We start from the raw sequence: 11780 nt of genomic DNA, 5'->3' as shown, positions 1-11780 counted from the left end.
GTGTAACATTTACTGAAAGTTTGAAACAAATATGTTTGGAAGATCTTTAGAAAACATGTAATTAGTATGAGAAAATAAAAGTTTTCGGAATCGAGCGACAAAGATTGGATTAACTTTTTAGTGCATTCCAGATCTATAGGATGGATTATCTTCATCCTCTGCAAACTCCTCCTCCAGCTTCCTCTTGTTCCTCCTCCTGTTTACTCTTGCTTGTATTTCTAGACTCTTTACAGCCCTGTCTGCAGCCCGAAGGCGTTCCTTGTCTAAAGCAAGCATCGCTCGTTGTTGTGTTCGTAGATTTTGCTACCATTTTCTTCAGTTGCAGTTACTGCAACACAGTTCCAAAAGGTGGTCATGTATGAACACTTATCACATTTCAGTTGTATTTCACTAGCAAGTCCTACGTGCTTTATTATGGAGAGTTCCAGACCAACTTCACTACAATGAATACATCTTACACAGTTTGAAAAAATTCCTTTGAGAACCGATATATCAAATATTTCATTCACATCCGATTCGCCCATAAAACATTCATAGTTTTCACTCATTGAACCAAGCTTCTTCTGTGAAGTATTTTCTTTCCCACTTTGACTGCTATGGGCAGGTGTACTTGAGAGGTTATGTTCACTCACTTGCTTATCGTCTTTATTGTTTACAGTAATAACACATACCTTTGGCTTTCCAACATTTCTCCTTTTCTTAAAAGCCTTCAGAGGATTTCTAATAACTTTACTTTTACTCATTATTATACTTCAACAAAACAGAGACTCAAGAAACAGAATTAATTACGAATATTTTCGAGATAACGACAGAGTAAATAAACATGAAACAATCGACAATCACACCAGCGATATATATTGAACCATCACAGGTTAGCCACAACACATACTTTATCTCACATCACTAAAATGTACCTGATGAACACGGACGTTAATAATAACACCATTTGACAGCAGTTTAACAGCGCCACAGTGGGTCACGCCCATGTACAACACATTTCAAAAAAAATTTAAAAATAGTTGTAGTCTTCGGAATTGAATAAATTATATATCTATTAAAAGGTAATAGTCTGCAGATTCAGAAAATGCAAAAAAGTAAAAATTGAACTTTTCATGATTTTGAGCCTTTCCGGAGCCCCTTAACACTATTGATCTCGCAATATTGATATGATATTGCAGTGCCTGTGTTATTCTGATTACGATGCAAATTTACTTTGGATATGCATGTCCTGCGGCGGCTACGGCCGTTATGAAATACATTAAACGTATCCGCAATTGCGATTGAGGACTACTAAAAGCTGTAGACCCCGACGGTACAGCATCTGGAACACCATGATTCTCAGCAACGTTCTGAATTTTCTCCTCGGTTTCTGGCACAAATCGAAGTTGATGACATGTGGCCGGGCAATATTTTATGGCGTGACGAGGCATATTGTTCTGTATAGGGTACAGTGAATACACAAATTTGTGGTACTGTTAAACCGCATGTTGTTGACGAAAAGCTATTACGCTCGCCATTTGTATGTGGTGTGGATTCACAGTCACCTTTGTTCTCGGTCTTCTTTGAATAGAATGCACCCACAGGTGAACCGTGACGTCTGCACTTCTTGTACAGCATGTGATTCCTGCTTTCGAAGGGCGCAACTGGGGCAACACCTCACGACGCTCGCCCGCTCAGCTATCGTGACCGCGTTTCAGATGATGACAAGCTAAGAAGAATTGGTGCATGAAGTCTGCATAAAATCGTCGTTGTTAGAAGATTAAAGCTTGCAGGGCATGTTCTACGCATGAAAGATGCAAGAATTCCCAAATCAGCTCTGTTTTGGAAGCTAACGGAGGGGCTCAGAAGCAGAGCAAGACCTCGTAATACCTGGAAACGAACTTTTGCGAAATGTTGCATGACTTGGGGAGGAAGCTGAAAAACTGAACGCTGAGAGTGTGGTGGAGGAATCTTGTCACCGATACGCTACCTAGCCTTGGTGGAACTAGTTCTAACAAGGAAATATCACCAACTTGACCCCGTACTTTAAAGGAAAAAAGGATACTTGTAGGATATCAGGCTTATCAATCAATCCAAAGCGAAGAGTTGAGCCATAATTCTGACACTACGCAGCTATGACTGTCTGAACGTACAGCTTTTAAATTTCGCGCTCACCGGTTGTCTGTTAGTAGCTCCGCGCCACTCCCGCTCAGTGCCCGGGGGCGAAGTACTGCACAGCAGGGTGAGTAAAAGGTTTGTGAAATACTATTGTGACAATGTATTTGTTCATAATGTCGAAGAGTGCGGTTTCTAACCTGTAGCTTGTGCTAGAGATCTCTTTACTTTGAACATTCTAATGCTGCGATTCACAAATGCGGTGTCAATGAATGGAAAGGACGAGTGTCTCATTAAAAAAAGTAACAAAGCTCTATTTCATTATTAATGCCACTGTTGTGGTCTTACTTTCTTTGGATTTTAAATCTGACAGTGCTAAAGTGAAGTAGGCTGCATTTGCAGGGAATGCGTTGTTCTCCAAGGTGATTGGCATAGTTAAATTGTAAATCCAAAATAATTAACTTTATTTCGTAATAATTCTTCACTTGCTTAGGTCTATTTAATTTGCTTTTGAGACATGTATATAAAGCTGCAGAATATCAATCCGAAAATACTGTTAAATCATACTTAACTCGTATACACGTGACATTGCCATATCATGACCTGACGCTGGCTGGCCGTAACATTTCTCGTCGAACAAGATTTCAAAATACGTTGGACAGATGTGTCATCTCCCACCTCCTCTTCCCACACTTTCAACATTCCCAGAACAGAGGGCTCGGGTTGTCGCTCCGCTCAACAGTTCTTAGCGCTCGGGCAGTAGGCGTCTCTATTTGGGTGGAGCGACAGAAACAACCGCGGCACGAGGAAGTTCAAAAGCTGTAAATTATAACTGCGTACTATCAGTATTAAGGCCCAAATTATCGCGTGGGATCGGTTCCAAGGACTGAACTCTTGCGAGTGTATTATTGTCTCCTGGGAGCTTCATGTCGAATTGGTGACGTTCCCTTTTCTTGTAGTACCAAAAGCTTCCCCAAGTCTGTTTCATTTGCAGTAACAAAGGCCACTTCTGATATTACCTAAACTGTTCAAATGGCTCTGAGCACTATGAGACTTAATATCTGAGCTCATCAGTCCCCTAGAACTTAGAATTACTTAAACGTAACTAACCTAAGGACGACACACACATCCATGACCGAGGCAGGATTTGAACCTGCGACCGTAGCGGTCGCGCGGTTCCGGACTGAAGCGCCTAGAACCGCTCGGCCACAACGCCCGACACCTAAACTGTCACAAACCGACATGACGGCACCCTCCACCCATTGTAACCATCACTTCTTCATCTGAGTCCTGTTTTTGTATCCCATACGACCTTCCTAATGATGGGTGTTGTTGTTGTTGTTGTGGTCTTCAGTCCAGAGACTGGTTTGATGCAGCTCTCTATACTGCTCTATCCTGTGCAAGCTTCTTCATCTCCCAGTAACTACTGCAACCTACATCCTTCTGAATCTGTTTAGTATATTCATCTCTTGGTCTCCCTCTACGCTTTTTACCCTCCACGCTGCCCTCCAATATTAGATTGGTGATCCCTTGATGCCTCAGAATATGTCCTACCAACCGATCCCTTCTTCCACCCTTCTTCTAGTCAAGTTGTGCCACAAATTTCTCTTCTCCTCAGTTCTGTTCAATACCTCTTCATTAGTTATGTGATCTACCCATCTAATCTTCAGCATTCTTCTGTAGCACCACATTTCGAAAGCTTCTATTCTCTTATTGTCTAAACTATTTATCGTCCACGTTTCACTTCGGTGTGGTCGGTATAAAATTAGTAAATATATCAACGTTCTTCTGACGTATAAGAACGTACTTTAGCACATAACATATTGAGAAGTGTACACCGAAGCCAAACCAAGACCTTATATTTTCGCCACAAGAAATATGAATAAAAAAATAAAGTTTGTGAAAATTTGAAAGGTAAATTTTCTTAAGTTCTGCGACAGCTTTAGTAGCGAGAATGATGAATAGATTAAGAATAACTGTATTTTAGTGTGTTTTTAGAAAAGGCAAATGATATTCTATATTAATAAACGTCGTTTATCGTTCAGCTGTAACACGGGTACGTTAAAATAATAATTATAGTTGTAACTACCAAGCTTGGGCCAGATGAAACCGACAACCAATAATCTTGAGCGATGGGAAGGCAACCTTGATAGTCTCATGGATGGACTGTTCGAAGTCAGTTACCACCGTTTTTGCATTTAAAGACAGTTGCCTCTTCCTAAATTAGTTCTGAACACGTGACATAATGTTCAAATATGTTTGCTTCTTCGTATCTTTCATAAGACTGCAAACTGGTGGTACGTAAGGACCTGCACAACTGGAGAAAGTGTTCCGCTACATATTGAGAAGAATCATCCAACAATATAGTTCCTGTTGACACAGCTATTGTAGACTGAAGCCAGTTGAAAAGCAACCTGACCATTTTCCATATTATCATTACTGTATTTGTCACCTCCGTGTGCGATAAGGCCACTCGAAATTTCCACCGCGGATTATGACAGTTTCGGCATACTTTTCAAACGAACGTGAGTAATACTGTTGCGAATATACTTTATATCCTTCCTCGTTAATATGTTCACGGCTGTCGAAATGTCATCTACGTCATTGCGTATAAGGTTTGATAGTCTTTTATCCAAACCTTCGCCGTTTGTTTTAATAGAATTCCACAACATTCTCGTGTTTAAAATGTTTTCTGCAACAGGTGTGTGGTTATGAGTACCATCCAAACGCAAAAATACGTTTTCTCTGACTACTGCAAATAATTTAACATAAAACCGCGAAATTTCGCAATAGCATCGTCATCAGCGTTCTTCTGTTCCTAGGAATCGTCTGTAAGATATGAATTTATACCCATGGCAGGCTAAAAAAACGTGGCTTTCGGCCATATTTTTCGCTTCTATGACTACCCTGAACCACACAGCGATATACTATGTGATTCTGCACAGATGGTAGCGACTTACTGCTGCTTACAGGACTGACGAAATGGTTAGAGCCAGAATACCGATGCCGATTACTCATACATAGGATCAGGCCGTAATAAGAGGTTGCCGAGTTCGAGTGTGATGTTAACGCATCCTTCTCGTGGTCATTAAAGGTTGGCGAGTTCAAATCTGTCCGTAACTGGTACCAGGCGGTCATGGGACCCTGTACTGCTGACGTAATTCGTGGTAATGGAATGGTGGGTATATGGCAGTCGTTCGTATGGAATCATGAGTCGACGTGGAGATGAAAAAGAATGGCAGAAAAAGAGTGTTTGGACGTACTCTACCGAGAATGAATTCGCCCTATTTCTTGCATCAACGAACACTGTCCAACGTCTCTGTAAAGAATGGTGTACCAGACAGCAATGTAACACGGCGTAAGAACAGTGTTCGTAGAAACTATCATAATCGATCGATAGGAAATGGAGACGAATGTCACTTCTTGTCAGTCACAGTCGGTTTCATACCTGACAGAAGTTGCTGCTGTTAGTGAATGCAGGTCCACTCAATATATTTGAGCGGGCATTGCGAAGCGAAATGCATGCGATGGACACTTGGATCCGGATACTTCGCCAGAAGCGGCGCATAATGCTGCATGTCTTCATGGTCCCAAACAAGATATAATCACGGTTGCTGATGAAGCCGTTTAGTAGGGCACAAGGAGTCGCGGCTTTCTACCTTTTGTAATCATACAAGGTGGGAAATATACTCACGACTCAATGAGAGGTTTCGTCCGCAATATGTGGAGGTTGTATGTACACTATTGGCCATTACAATTGTTACACCAAGAAGATATGCAGATGATAAACGGGTATTCATTGGATAAATATATTATACTAGAACTGACATTTGATTACATTTTCACACAATTTGGGTGCACAGATCCTGAGAAATCAGTACCCAGAACAACCACCTCTGGCCGTAATAACGGCCTTGATACGCCTGGGCATTGGGTCAAACAGAGCTTGGGTGGCGTGTACAGGTACAGCTGCCCATGCAGCTTCAACACGATACCACAGTTCATCAAGAGTAGTGACTGGTGTATTGTGACGAGCCAGTTGCTCGGCCACCATTGGCCAGACGTTTTCAATTGGTGAGAGATCTGGAGAATGTCCTGGCCAGGGCAGCAGTCGAACATTTTCTGTATCCAGAAAGGCCCTTACAGGACCTGCAACATGTGGTCGTGCATTATCCTGCTGAAATGTAGGGTTTCGTCGGGATCGAATGAAGGGTAGAGCCAAGGGGCGTAACACATCTGAAATGTAACGTCCACTGTTCAAAGTGCCGTAAATGCGAACAAGAGGTGACCGAGACGTGTAACCAATGGCACCCCATACCATCACGCCTGGTGATACGCCTGTATGGCGATAACGAATACACGCTTCCAATGTCCGTTCACTGCGATGTCGCTAAACACGGATGCGACCATCATGATGCTGTAAACAGAACCTGGATTCATTCGAAAAAATGACGTTTTGCCATTCGTACACCCATGTTCGTCGTTGAGTACACCATCGCAGGCGCTCCTGTCTATCATGCAGCGTCAAGGGTAACCGCAACCATGGTCTCCGAGCTGATAGTCCATGCTGCTGCAAACGTCGTCGAACTGTTCGTGTAGATGGTTGTTGTTTTGCAAACGACCCCATCTGTTGACTCAGGGATCGAGACGTGGCTGCACAATCCGTTACAGCCATGCGGATAAGATGCCCGTCATCTCGACTGCTAGTGATACGAGGCCGTTGGGATCCAGCACGGCATTCCGTATTACCCTCCTGGACCCACCGATTCCATATGCTGCTAACAGTCATTGGATCTCGAACAACGCGAGCAGCAACGTCGCGATACGATAAACCGCAATCGCGATAGAATACAATCCGACCTTTATCATTGTCGGAAACGTGATAGTACGCATTTCTCCTCCTTACACGAGGCATCACAACAACGTTTCACCAGGCAACACCGGTCAACTGCTGTTTGTGTATGAGAAATCGGTTGGAAACTTTCCTCATGTCAGCACATTGTAGGTGTCGCCACCGACGCCATCCTTGTGTGAATGCTCTGAAAAGGTAATCATTTGCATATCACAGCATCTTCTTCCCGTCGGTTAAATTTCGCGTCTGTGGCACGTCATCTTCGTAGTGTAGCAATTTTAATGGCCAGTTGTGTAGTTCCGGCCAAAGGTGGTTCTGTGGTGTCTTGGGGAGACGTGTTTATCGTAACATGACAAGGGTCCACTCAATGTGGTTAACGTGAACATGAACCATGATGTTTACTGAAATGTTCACAGTGACCAAGCATAAATCTTTCTTCTACGAGTACATCTTCATGACAAGCAGTTATGCTGTTGACACTGCAGTCTTCTAAAATTTCTACAACTGTAGTTACAAGGTTTGGTGCCTTGTTTGACAAAACGGCAGTCACTCTACAGCATCTCGACAAACCCGCTAAATCACCCGATCTTAATGCAAAAGAAAACTCTGGCGCTATTTGCAACAGTGGATGAAACGCAGCAGTTAGTATCTGCGCAATTTGGTAGCTCTACGGAATGGAAAGTATTTTGAAAAGAGGACGCGAAATGAACATCAGCAAAAGCAAAATAAGGATAATGGGATTTAATTGAATTTAATCAGGTGATCCTGAGGGAATTAGATTAGGAAACGAGACACTAAAATTAGTAGACGAGATCTTTTACTTGGGCAATATAATGACAGACGATGGCAGAAGTAGAGAGGATGTAAAATGTAGACTGGCAATGGCAATAAAGGCGTTTCTGAAGAAGAGGAATTTGTTGAAATCTAAGGCAGACTTAAGTGTTAGGAAGTCTTTTCTAAAGTTTTACGTCTGGAGTGTAGCCTTGCAATAGGTGAAACATGGACGACATACAGTGTAGACAAGAATAGAGTAGAAGCTTTTTAAATGCTGTGCTACAGAAGAATGCTGAAGATTAGATGGGTAGATTGTGTAACTAATGAGGAGATACTGAATAGAATTGGGGAAACAAGAAATCTCAACTAAACTAAAAAAACCTTGATTGGAAGAAGGGATTCTTTGATAGGACACATTCTGAGACATTATGGTTCAAAATGGTTCAAATGGCTCTGAGCACTATAGGACTTAACATCGGAGGTCATCAGTACCCTAGAACTTAGAACTACTTAAACCTGACTAACCTAAGGACATCACACACATCCATGCCCGAGGCAGGATTCGAACCTGCTACCGTAAAAGTCGCGCGATTCCGGACTGAAGATCCTAGAACCGCTCGGCCACCGCGGTCGGCAGACATTAAGACATCACCAACTTAGTACTGGAGGGAAGTTGGGGGGGGGGGGAGGTAAAAATCGTAGAGGGAGACCAAGAAATTAATACAGTAAGGAGATTCAGAAGGATGTAGGTTGCAGTAGTTATTCGGAGATGAAGAGACTTGCACAGTACAGAGTAGCATGGATAGCTACATCTAACCAGTCTTTGGACAGAAGACCACAACAACAACAAGGGGATGTAATTATCGATGTGTGGCTGCAATCGGATATGACAATCCCGAAGAGATTTTTGTACTCTCTTCCTCGTCGAAATGAGACCATTAAGCCGTCTGCATACGGAACGTGCATACGAACACTGAGCGTTGAGCGTGCAGAGTTTCTGATATCACAGCGTGGAATAGCAAGTTGGGGAGTCTTTCCATACGTGTAGAGCAATATCTAGCATATCAGATATCCTCAACGTGCGTTTGAACGTTGACCGATGAGATGGTAGAACGCCACCTACGTCACATGGACGCTATATCCCTTCAGTGCACAGTTGTCAGGCGCCATATTGGCTTCCAGTTGAAGCCCATATGTATATATGCCGTTTCTGAGCACCAGCAAACTGTAGAGCTCTCGAAAACCCGCCATTAATCGTACGATTCGCTGTAATAAAATGACGAGAAACGTCATATCGTGGTAAAAGAATTATTGTAACTTATATATTGTAAGAGTATCCCATTTGAAAGCAACGGCATGTTAAGGAGCCATTAAAAACACATTGTTCTTGGTACAAATTGTTAAAATTAAATTTCAATTAGTAAGGTAGCTATAAGTAAAGCTTTCAGGACGTAAAAAGCTTAATGTGGTCACTAAACAGTCATGGTCACTAGTGTGCATTGAGTGGCGTCACAGATTTCTCGCTAAGATTTGAAGTTTTGGTAGTTCGTGTCTCAATACATTCAATTTTTTTCTCGCCTTCATGTTTGCAATAGGTTCTGATACTTTCTTATTAGTTTAATATAAGTATATACTATAATATTCGATGTTATAATGTAAGTGCGCTTTTTTGAGGGGTGAGTTTGTTCGATTAGCTTAATTTACAGGACAAATTGCACTACGTGCCGTAAGAAAGTTTGCCCTTTCTTTTATTTTAACTTTTGTGATACATTCTGCTACTGTGTAGGAACATTAACCGAGTAAGAATGACCTTACGGGTTTATTAAAAAGTGAGAATGATGAAATAATTTTTATCGTATATGGAGAACTATTGTAAATTTGTATTGCACTATTTGTAATGGAACTTTTATAAGCCGATGTCCTTACTAACTGGACACGGTACTTTCCTTTTTGTCTTATAATATTTTCAGGATGTTAAAGTTTTTATTTATATATACTTCAGACAGAACAACCTGACTAGCACACGGACAAGGAAGAAAAGTACACTTTAATAGAGGTAATATAGGAATTTTGCTCCCGTCCATTTCGTAAAAGTGAGATTTACGAGCCAAATACAGCGGAGAACTGCCGTTGGAGCTCGTTGCGATCGCCCACCACGTTGACACCCACGCACAGTAAGCACAAATCGCATCGTTCCTGAGAGTTCAGCATTACGTTGAACTCGGCAGGCTCAACGTTGACGTTCAACAGCACAGTCCGTGTGTCGACGGCTTAACCACCCCTAGAGACCATGTCATTGTGACGTTTATGTCACATCTCCGGCTACATTTTATTACGTTTGATTGCTACGTTTTAACAATCACTATTGGAAGATTCACGTCGCTGTAAGTTTGCAAGTAGTGTACACGTTGCGTCACGCGAAAGATGGTCTGAAGGAGTAAGAACGGTGCCTAACCGTGCTGGAACAAATACAGACCTCACATATGTGACTTGCGGCGAAGGAGTATAATTTTCATCATTCGTATTTATTCTTTAAATATTAATACGCTTCTCCATCTGTTCTTCCGACGTTATTTACACTGATAGCTTGTTAATAACAATTTTAATCCACACGTGAAAGACTAAAGACAGATTTAAATTAACTAGTATCGACATACTGTGTTCATAAAGTAGGGAAAGTCAATTGTATTATATAATTAATTGAATTTTTTTGTAAGCATATTCCTAGTTATTAACTGAACACTGCCTTTCAAAACAACAGTAGTCTTTTCGTTATCGATGTCCACATTATTCCTATTACTCTGTCAACACAAAAATTGTACCTCCCTAGCTCGTGGTCTTTCAGTCTCACCCTTTAGTGTTCTTCTTTGAGACATAGCCTAAAATATAATAAGGGAAGTCGTAGCTATTCAAAATGGTGAAACTGAAAGTTATCAGCTTACATCAGTTTTTATCGTAACGGAGGCAATGAGAACAAAGTTAATTCGGTTGCAAACATAACTTTCAGTTGTAATCATGACTTTAATGAAAAGTGGCAGAGGTGTTAATCAGAACACTGGGAAGAGTTGTGGTCTAAATAACAACAGATTTATTCATACTTAACATCACAAGACCAAAAAAATGGCTAAAGAAACGTCACAAAAACATTTTTATCTGACAAACGCTGTCACTAATATGCGGTCTGTGGTGAAAAAAGCGATCAGCTGCGGATTATCACACGACACTAACCAGAAATAATGGCTTTACCTCACTTCATCCGTGAATCCGTGGTATGGCGCAAAAACTACGCTACTATCAAGCATCTATACTCCACTATTCCATATAGAAAAATATCGTTCCAAGGAGCACGGTGCTGAGAAGCATATATTGGAGCCCTACGCCATAGCACCTATTACTTTACCCTCCTGCTGGTCAGGGCAACACACGACGAAGTGCTCAGCGACTGGAGTCATGATCAGCAGCAATCTGTTATTAATGGCCCGAAAAATGTAAGTACGCGGTCTCGCGTTCGGCTAATTCAGACGCAGGTGGTTCCCTATGAGCCTGTGAAACCCCAGTGGATTCCAGTGTGCAGGTGGACCCGATTGCTGGTCTGCGAAACCAATTTGACTCCGTGCCACGACTATGCGTGACGGAATATGTCAAATGTTTAGACGGCCGACTCAGAACAAATAAGTACACCCATGCATCACTCGTTATGTGCGTGATGCTAGAAGCATTACCTCTGATGGTTCAGATGGTGACTGGGACGGGCTCTAAGTGGCACACTAGCAAATGACACAAGTCACAGCGTTTAGGTAAAGACCTGCAGTTCTTTACTAGCAAAGCGCCAATACAAGAGTGTCATCTTCTCTTTCTCTCCGCTTTCTTCAGCAGCTCGGTAGCCTAGCACATTTACATCTTAGACTACACACACCTTAGCACAAGCCAATCACGAGCTGGGGCACGGCACTCGAAGCAGGGAGACCACCCCTTGCTCTGCATACACCAATCAGCGACTTTAAAAATAAATTGGGAGAAAAGGAAAAAAGATTCAACTTCACTGCCTCTTTCCCTCACG

The sequence above is a fragment of the Schistocerca nitens genome, chromosome 1 (assembly GCF_023898315.1).
Source record: "Schistocerca nitens isolate TAMUIC-IGC-003100 chromosome 1, iqSchNite1.1, whole genome shotgun sequence".
In the NCBI taxonomy this organism is placed as follows: domain Eukaryota; kingdom Metazoa; phylum Arthropoda; class Insecta; order Orthoptera; family Acrididae; genus Schistocerca; species Schistocerca nitens.
The sequence above is the reverse complement of the archived record's forward strand: the minus strand, read 5'-3'. Positions refer to the sequence as shown.